This window comes from Bidens hawaiensis, unplaced genomic scaffold, assembly GCF_021521415.1.
Source record: "Bidens hawaiensis isolate Kalapana, Puna unplaced genomic scaffold, B.hawaiensis_p1.1 tig00001692_1, whole genome shotgun sequence".
In the NCBI taxonomy this organism is placed as follows: domain Eukaryota; kingdom Viridiplantae; phylum Streptophyta; class Magnoliopsida; order Asterales; family Asteraceae; genus Bidens; species Bidens hawaiensis.
The window spans coordinates 3,215,767-3,224,672 of NW_027491096.1; the positions used below are offsets into that span (position 1 = coordinate 3,215,767).

General features: G+C 38.5%; 1 pseudogene; it reads left to right on the plus strand.

The window, feature by feature from the left end:
- Nucleotides 1-2,170: 2,170 nt before the first annotated feature.
- On the plus strand, nucleotides 2,171-4,778 carry LOC143594249 (trifunctional UDP-glucose 4,6-dehydratase/UDP-4-keto-6-deoxy-D-glucose 3,5-epimerase/UDP-4-keto-L-rhamnose-reductase RHM3-like; annotated as a pseudogene).
- Nucleotides 4,779-8,906: the final 4,128 nt, after the last annotated feature.

The following is an 8,906-nucleotide window of genomic DNA, read 5'->3' on the forward strand; positions in this document are numbered from 1 at the left end:
GCTCTGAAATAACAATGAAGATGAAGAATAACAACTCAAAAGGCTTGCTTTTATAGGCCCAGGAGAGAGAGAAACAGGTACTGGTCAGAGTTCACGCGCCCCCACTCGCAGGTGCAGGCCAACGCGAGCGCGACACGTGTTCCTGACACTGTGTGAGGGGACATAAAGGGAACGAAACAGGTGCTGATCAGAGTTCACGCACCCCCACTCGCGGGTGCAGGCCAACGCGAGCGCGACACGTGTTCCTGACACTGTGTGAGGGGACATGAAAGGCAACTGTAGCACCTCGAGCACACGAAAAGTCTGACACGTCTCCATCTCTTACGCATGTCAGCACCAACCAACCACGTACATGGACGATTCATTTCAACCACAAGGATAGAATTTTGCGCAACGATGAGAAATAAAAAAGGAAAAGACAAAACCCTATTAAAAGAGAACTATTAAGTCTAATATCTATCTTACCACGCTCGCGTGAGACAAGATACACATTAGACTGGGGGGGCTTGAAGAGGTATGTACCCGCCTTAACATCGAGCGGGGCGGGTCAACCCACAAGATGTAGACAAGAGGCTTGAAATCAAGATATCATGAAGGCACAAAGCCAAAACCTATGCGCACGGCGCATATCATATATGCTCACGCATCACATATGCTCACGCGTATCACATGCTCGCGCACCATATATGCTCACGCATATCATATCTGCGCGTGGCGCATCTGCGCGTGGCGCATATCGCATGCTCACGCATCATATATGCTCACGCATATCACATCTGCGCGTGGCGCATATTACATATGCTTGCGCATATCACATCTGCGCATGAAACATCTGCGCGTGAGAATAAAGATAAGACTTCGCGCATCCTCAGGATAGGCGCATATCACACGTGCACATAATCAACCTCGTCATTATCCAAATCAGGATAAGGACAACCTTGATTGTGCTCGTCAGCAAACCTTCCAGAAGGTATCCTTTAAGGAATAAGAATATGCTGATGTTGACAGCTGCCAATGAAAGGTGGACAACTCAGCAAAACCCATGTGCTACCACGTGATTGCACATGGGTCTGGTAAAATGCCTGGGTCAGAGAATAATCAATGAAAAAGCACCAGGTGTCCTAAGGATACATGGCGCAAAGCAATAGGAGGAGGCCAAAAAGGCCCTAATGGGATCTGAGCCCAATCATTGGAAACCCTAACACTATAAATACCACACCACCTCCACAAGGGGAGGTAAGCAAGAAAATACATTCCAATTCCTTACTCACTCTCAGATTATTATTATCTTCTCCTACAATCTCTTATCTCACACCGGAGGGTTACCCCAAAGAGGACCCCTCTGTCCCTTTCTGAGGGGTAAGTTCACGGTGCTGCTCGTTTTGTAGGTGGAAGAACTCATACTCCGGAGAACCATCGGTGAAATAGCATACTCATACCCGAGGAAAGTTGATCGTCTACCAGTGAGCTGATCCACGTTTCTTCACATCTCTATCACGTGAACTCTTTTCTTAATTCTTATTACATATCTTAAATATTTAGTTGCTAGAGTTTAAGCATAAAAACAATAGCATCTTAATCATATCCTCCACCACCACCCCCTAGTAATATGTTGAGAATAACTTTTGTAATCCACCTTTTTAATAACTGAAGTTTACAAAGTATTTGGAACATTTTGGAATAACCAAGGTTAGGATTGTAATCAACCAAAAATTCTGGACTAAGTAATTCAAAACGAAAAAAAAAACACCAAAGGACTTCTAGTTCAATGGTATCTTGGTGGTGGGATAAGACTTAGTGACCATAAGGTCCTGGGTTCGAATCTCACAAGAGGGGGTTTTTCTCAAATATTGAGTTTCCTCCTGAATTGGTGGTTTGGTGGTGGATATGATCGTGTGGTATCACAGGTGGCACGATGATACTCCATAATACGTGAGTGATCCAAATTAGCCGTTAAAAAAAAAAGTAATTCAAAAACACAAATACCATTTCCAAGAAAGTAGATCATCTTGAGATTAACACACATTCCCGGGAAATACAACACGTACCTTATACGTTCACTTAATTCCTGTGGCAAAAATGGAACCTCAAAATCACCAACAACTCATCGTCAATTTCGCATCATGTCTTCTAACCTTCATACCTGTAATCTTTCCGATTCTTCTTCCATTCCATGCACAAATAATAATGTCATCTTCATCACCTCCAAAAAGCATACTCATAACTGGTGCAGCAGGTTTCATAGCTTCACATGTCACAAATCGCCTTGTTTCAAATTACCCTAACTACAAGATTGTTGCTCTTGATAAGCTTAGTTATTGTTCATGTCTCAAGAATCTGCAACCATCTTTCACCTCTTCCAATTTCAAGTTTGTCAAAGCAGATATTACGAGTTCGGATCTCATCAATTACCTTCTCGATGCCGAAGAAATCGACACGATTATGCACTTTGCAGCCGAAACCCACGTCGACAACTCGTTTGGTAATTCGTTCGAGTTCACTACCAATAATATTTACGGCACCCATGTGTTGTTAGAAGCATGCAAGGTGACGAGACGCATTAATCGGTTTATTCATGTGAGTACAGACGAGGTTTACGGCGAATCAGATTTTGAAACGGATATAGGGAGCTCGGAAGCGTCCCAGTTGCTTCCGACGAACCCTTATTCGGCTACAAAAGCGGGTGCAGAAATGCTGGTCATGGCATACCATAGATCATACGGGCTACCGATTATAACCAAGAGAGTGAATAACGTTTATGGCCCGAACCAGTTTCCTGAGAAGATCGTCCCCAAGTTTATACTGCTAGCAATGCGGGGTGAACCGTTGCCGATTCACGGTGATGGATCAAATGTTATGAGTTATTTGTATTGTGGCGATGTGGTGGAGGCGTTTGATGTGGTGTTACATAAAGGCGTGATCGGGCACGTTTATAATATCCGGACGAAGAACGAGAGGAGTGTGTTGGATGTGGCAACGGATATTTGTAAACTTTTCGGGTTTGATGTTGCGAAAACGCTACGCTATGTAAACGATAGACCGTTTAATGACAAACGGTACGTTTTGGATGCTCAGAAGTTGAAAAAACTCGGGTGGGAGGAGAGGACCCCGTGGGAAGCGGGATTATGAATGACCATTGAATGGTACCGTGAGAACCAGGATTGGTGGGGGGACGTCACGTCTGCTCTGCACCCCCACCCCCGGATCTCACCCGCGGTACCATCACACAATGATGAAGAGTTCTTGGTCATGCAACATAAAGTTAGATGCTCGGACACTAATGTTAGGTTCTTGATATACGGTCGGACCGGGTGGATAGGGGGATTGTTGGGGAAACTATGCTTGGATAAAGGGATCCCATACGCTTACGGGCGAGGTAAGCTTCAAGATCGGAAGATGTTGCTAAGCGATATACGGGCAATACAACCTACACATGTGTTTAATGCGGCCGGTGTAACAGGGAGGCCGAATGTGGATTGGTGTGAAACACATAAGGTTGAAACCATAAGGACAAACGTTGTTGGAACCTTAAATTTGGCCGATGTATGCAAGCAAGAAGGAATTTATTTGATGAACTTTGCAACCGGATGTATATTTCAATATGATAAGGACCATCCTCAGGGTTCAGGGATTGGATTTAAGGAAGAAGATAAGCCTAACTTCACAGGATCATTCTACTCGAAGACAAAGGCTATGGTAATAAATTAATCACAACTTACTTTGTTTTATATAGTTGTCACATTTTGCCTCTCATATCAATTAATATTATCCGCTTTACAAACAACCACCTAATATTTATTTTTGTTTATCCAGTTATACATTTTTCAGAAGGCCACACATTCATTGATTATACTCCCACTCAAGCATGTTAAGTGTAGCATTCTTCTCTCATTCACTACCATTAACACCTTAGGCAACTTATATTATGTTCTTTTTATATGAGAGAATGAACTATATGAAATATCCCTTCTCAGATATCACCAACACGTTGAACGCAATAGTGTGTATGAAAAGAAAACTCTACACTTACGTATTTTTTAAGTGGTTGTAATCCATGGATGGGCGTTGTCCTTGGAAGTTTCTACTTGGTCAACAAAAAAATAATTCATATGCCCCCTGTCTTTAAAGTGAACAATATTTACTGATATGAGAAGCCGAATATTACACAGTAAAATAGCAAGAAAATATTTGAAAGTACCAAAAGTTCAGTTATAATCTTTTATATTTTTTTGATGAGTTGTAGAGTATAACATTATATTCTTTTTATGCTTAGGTGGACGGAATGTTGAGGGATTATGAGAACGTTTGCACATTAAGACTAAGGATGCCAATATCGTCGGACTTAAGCAACTCAAGAAATTTTATAACAAAAATCACACGTTACAATAAAGTGGTTAACATACCAAATAGTATGAGTGTACTCGATGAGCTCCTACCGATATCGATAGAGATGGCAAAGAGGAGATGTAAAGGGGTATGGAACTTCACAAATCCAGGTGTTGTGAGCCACAATGAGATTTTGGAATTATATAGCGAGTATATAGACCGTAAGTTCAAATGGGTTAATTTCGATTTGGAAGAACAAGCCAAAGTGATATTAGCTCCAAGAAGCAACAATGAGTTGGATGTATCTAAGCTCAAGAAAGAGTTCCCAGAGTTGTTGTCTGTTAAAAGTTCTATAATCAAGTATGTCTTTAAATCCAACAAAAGTGGTAAATGATTGTTTGAACTAAATCTGTGAGAGCGGTTGTACTATCTTGGGCTGTCCCGCGATGTGATCTTGAGGCATGTGCGTGTATGCTAAAGCTTCTAAGGACATCGTGTAGGCATATATCGCGGTGTAAGGATTATATTCTTTTGATTAGGGTTATGACTGAGGATACAATGAATGACAAAAAAAATGTAGCATCTGGTAAGGTTATTCCTTTATATGAAGCAGTTTATAACATCAAAGGAGCACAGTCCTACACTTTTCGGCTTTTTATGAGTAGTAATGTAAGTGTTGGGCATCTATAAGTATATTAAGTTTAAATCTCAATTTAAATGAGGAAATCTTGATAACATAAGTGAAAATACATCAATTCGTTGACTCTACACTTTGATAACTTTCTGCAACATTTGTCTTGTTTATGTGCTTGATTGCTAGGAAAACGAACATTTAACAGAAGTGTCATGGTAACCTAAATGGGGTACTCTACACCAAATCCAAGGTGATCAGGTTGTAGGTGATAAAGACTGATTCGAGATGGTCAATCTCCCGATAGACCCGTAGAGTGGGTTAGGTTTCAAGGACTAGAAAGAAGAAGAGAAACTGAAGTTTGAATAATTTTCTGATTATTTTTATCAAATGAAGATTACAATTTATAGGAAAAATAAAGATATAAAAACAGGTCCTGATAACCAATGAGGAAACCTAGTTATAGTATAATGAGGAAACTAAATACTTCCTCCGTCCCATTAAAAGTGTCCATATTTCCTTTTTTATTTGTCTCATTACAAATGTCCACTTTCAAAATTTATTACCCAATTTTCAAGTTTGCCCTTAAACACACACAATTAGCATTAATAAACAATATTGATGGACCCAATTTCCAAGGGCATTATTGTCATTTGGTAAGCAAAAAAAGTAATCATTCAATTCACCTTAAACTTTGTATTTTTCAAACCATGACACTTCTAATGGGACGGAGGAAGTAATAGATAAACTTAATTGATATATTAAACTTGAATAATAACTAGGATCATATCAATTCTCCGCTCCTACAAAACGTTCTTGTCCTCAAGAGCGGGACGCGTCAACCTATCGACACGATTGCCGCCATTCTCTTCTCTCCGTGGATGTTAGACATGAAATGTGACAAGTGCTGAGAGTTGAACGGACGTGTTATTTATTGTTAGAATATTACGTATGTTGAAGAAATCATGCCATTCGCTAACAACAACAAGTCCAGATGCTAGTTACAAGCATGCATGGGAGAAGAATGGGAAGCATGGGTGTATGTCTAACGAATGTAAGATGCGCGCATACGATAACGAATGAGCTAATGAAGCACATATAACGTATGTGAAACCATGCACGTTGTTGAAAAGCTGGTAGAAATTGTGGATCGTATGGATAAAGAAATGAAGCGTAGCCGAATTCCGTTAGTTAAGGTCTGTTGGGAATCTAAGCGTGGTGCAGCAGTTACTTGGGAACGTGAAGATCATATGAAGACCAAGTATCCTAATCTCTTTGTGGCAGTTTCACCTTAATTTCGGGACAAAATTTCCAAAAGTAGAGAATACTATAACATTCGTTTTTTCTCCTTTTCCTTATGCCCGACCCGTACTATAATTCGGGTCTTAATTTATTAATAAAAGTGTTTTTTTAGTTCGTGTATTGATTAATCATTGTTGCAGCACCTGCGCATTAGCTCGTTTAACTCTGCCGTTTCGGCTAGTTTGGGTTCGTTTCAGCTCGTTTATCATCTAAACTCTATCCTGAATATGTTTTAATTCAAATTCAAGTTACTAGAATGTTCCTAGATGAAATAATAACTCAAATCAACCATCTTTATCTCGAAATCCATCAAGTTTTATCTTTAATTGGTGTTAGCTTATCATTTATTCAAAGTTTAAAGGTGGGTTATCTCTAAATTCATGATAAACACAACGTTGAATCTGATTCCTATATAAAGAGAGGTAGTAGGTCATTCATAACTTGCATCTCAACTCACAAATCACCTCCTCTGTCACGAATTCAAGTTATATTTCAAGTGTTCTTCAAGAGTTTACCGCGCAAAGTCAAACGGGTCTCTTTAAACATAGTCAATTAGTTCCTCTTTCAATTGACGGGTAAGTTTATGATTTTATGATTTGTTATAAACCCTGTAATGAAAGCCCTCAATCAATTTCAAAGGAATTGAGGGATTTCATGTTCAATTTCATTGAAATCAATCTAGGGTTTATGTTGGAAACAAATTTTGGGGTTTTTCAATTACACTAAGAATTGACCCGAATTAGCTTATGTCTTGTCAATATTTTATGTTTATTATTAAGTGTTGGACGTGTTGGATCCGAATTCGACCTCATAACGACATTCGGACTGACTACGAACCGCACACTAGTTTAAAGTTCGTTTTCTTTAATTTAAGTTTAAACTCAGATTGTATTTAATTTTGGTTCATTTTTTGGTTTTATTTTAACTTTGGAATAGTTGCTTAATTTTTAGGAAATCATGAAGTTCGGTTTGGTCAGCTCGCTTAAGTCTGTTTCTTCTATATTAGTATCTTTTTTCACTTGCCACTTTTTAAGGTGAATAAATCACATCTCTTTTTTTTTATTATTTTTGGGACAACATGTATTATATAAATCTCAATATTATTAATTCACATCCTCAAATACACTTCTAATATATGCATTCCGTGTATTACTCAATTAATTGTTAACAAGAAAGGTGCTTATTTGTTTATGTTTTATTGTTGGTGGCCTCATCCTCATTAGTAAGATCTTACGCCATCCTAGTAGCTTGACCTAGTGTTATAATGAACGGATTATTATTTGTATTGTTGCAATTTAATTGTTGTAATTACGTTTCTGCATAAAGAATTGATTTTTATTATTATCTTTATTAAATTGTGTTTTTGCTCATCAACCTTGTGTTGATAAAATTATTTTAATATATGTTGCAGGTTATCATTTTGGATAGTTGAAGATCAAAATGTGGTTGGATACCTTTAGGCTATCAAGAAGATAAACATTTATTTGAATTTGTTTTATTTTGGATAATATTTTGTTTCGAATTATGTGATGTAATTGGATTATTTAAAATTAAATAATTAGTCATTATCACTATATTAATGTTAGTGTCTTGTGAGTTATTGTGCAATCAGTTGCGCCCCGCTATTTCCTCCATAGGTTGGGGTGTGACAATCACCCCGGGTCCCCAAAGAGCTTCGCCCATGGCTCCGAGCATACTCAAGGATTACAAGGCTTGCTTGTAAAGAAAAAAGCTTACGCGAAGACCTGAGTCTACACTTGTATTTTAAGAATGTTTTGTAATGATTAGGGTTTCTAGAAGGAATGTCAGGATGCCTATAAAAAGAATATTATGTATCATTAATGAGGGACAGATGATTACATATATATTAGTGTATACTGAATATTCCCTGACCTAGTAGCAGCCGCACTTGACATTCCTCACCTAAGAACCCTATGACCTCCATTGTACGTCATTGACATTTAATATAAGACAGAATTACAAATTTTGTCCTTTAAACGAAACCATTTTATGGATCACGTCCTTTAAAAATTTTACTTTCACTCATTGTCCTTTATATAACAAGTTACATTTTGTCAGTTAAGTCTAGGCATGTGCCACACACGTGAGGGTACTAAGGTCATTTTACCTATTAATATATAATATCATTATCATTATAAAAAGTCTAACAAATAAAATAGATAACCCATCAAATTTATCTTCTCCATGTCTCTTTCTCTCCAGCACTACCAACAATGGAGCTGCCGGCCACCGCTAACAGTAACAGTTAAGCTACCACTACCGCTTCGACTTCCGGTGACCAACATCGTCACCAGCACCAACCACTGCCATAACCCACAGCCGCTACCACAATTTTCGTAACCTGTAGCCGTCGCCACCATTACCTCACTTGGCCAACATCACCATCCTCGCCATAGCTCTGCCCCAAACCAACTAAAACCCTAGCTTTGTAAATCCTTTATTCATCAAAAAACGACCATCACTGATCTGGTCTCAATTATACATATTATTATATAAATATTCCCTACTTTTAAGTGCTTTTGAGCCAAGTTTTTATTGAATATTATTATTATTTGGTTCATGTGTGAGTTTAATGGTTTCAAGAGATAATGAGTTAAAATACGGTAATTTCATTACGAGATCGATG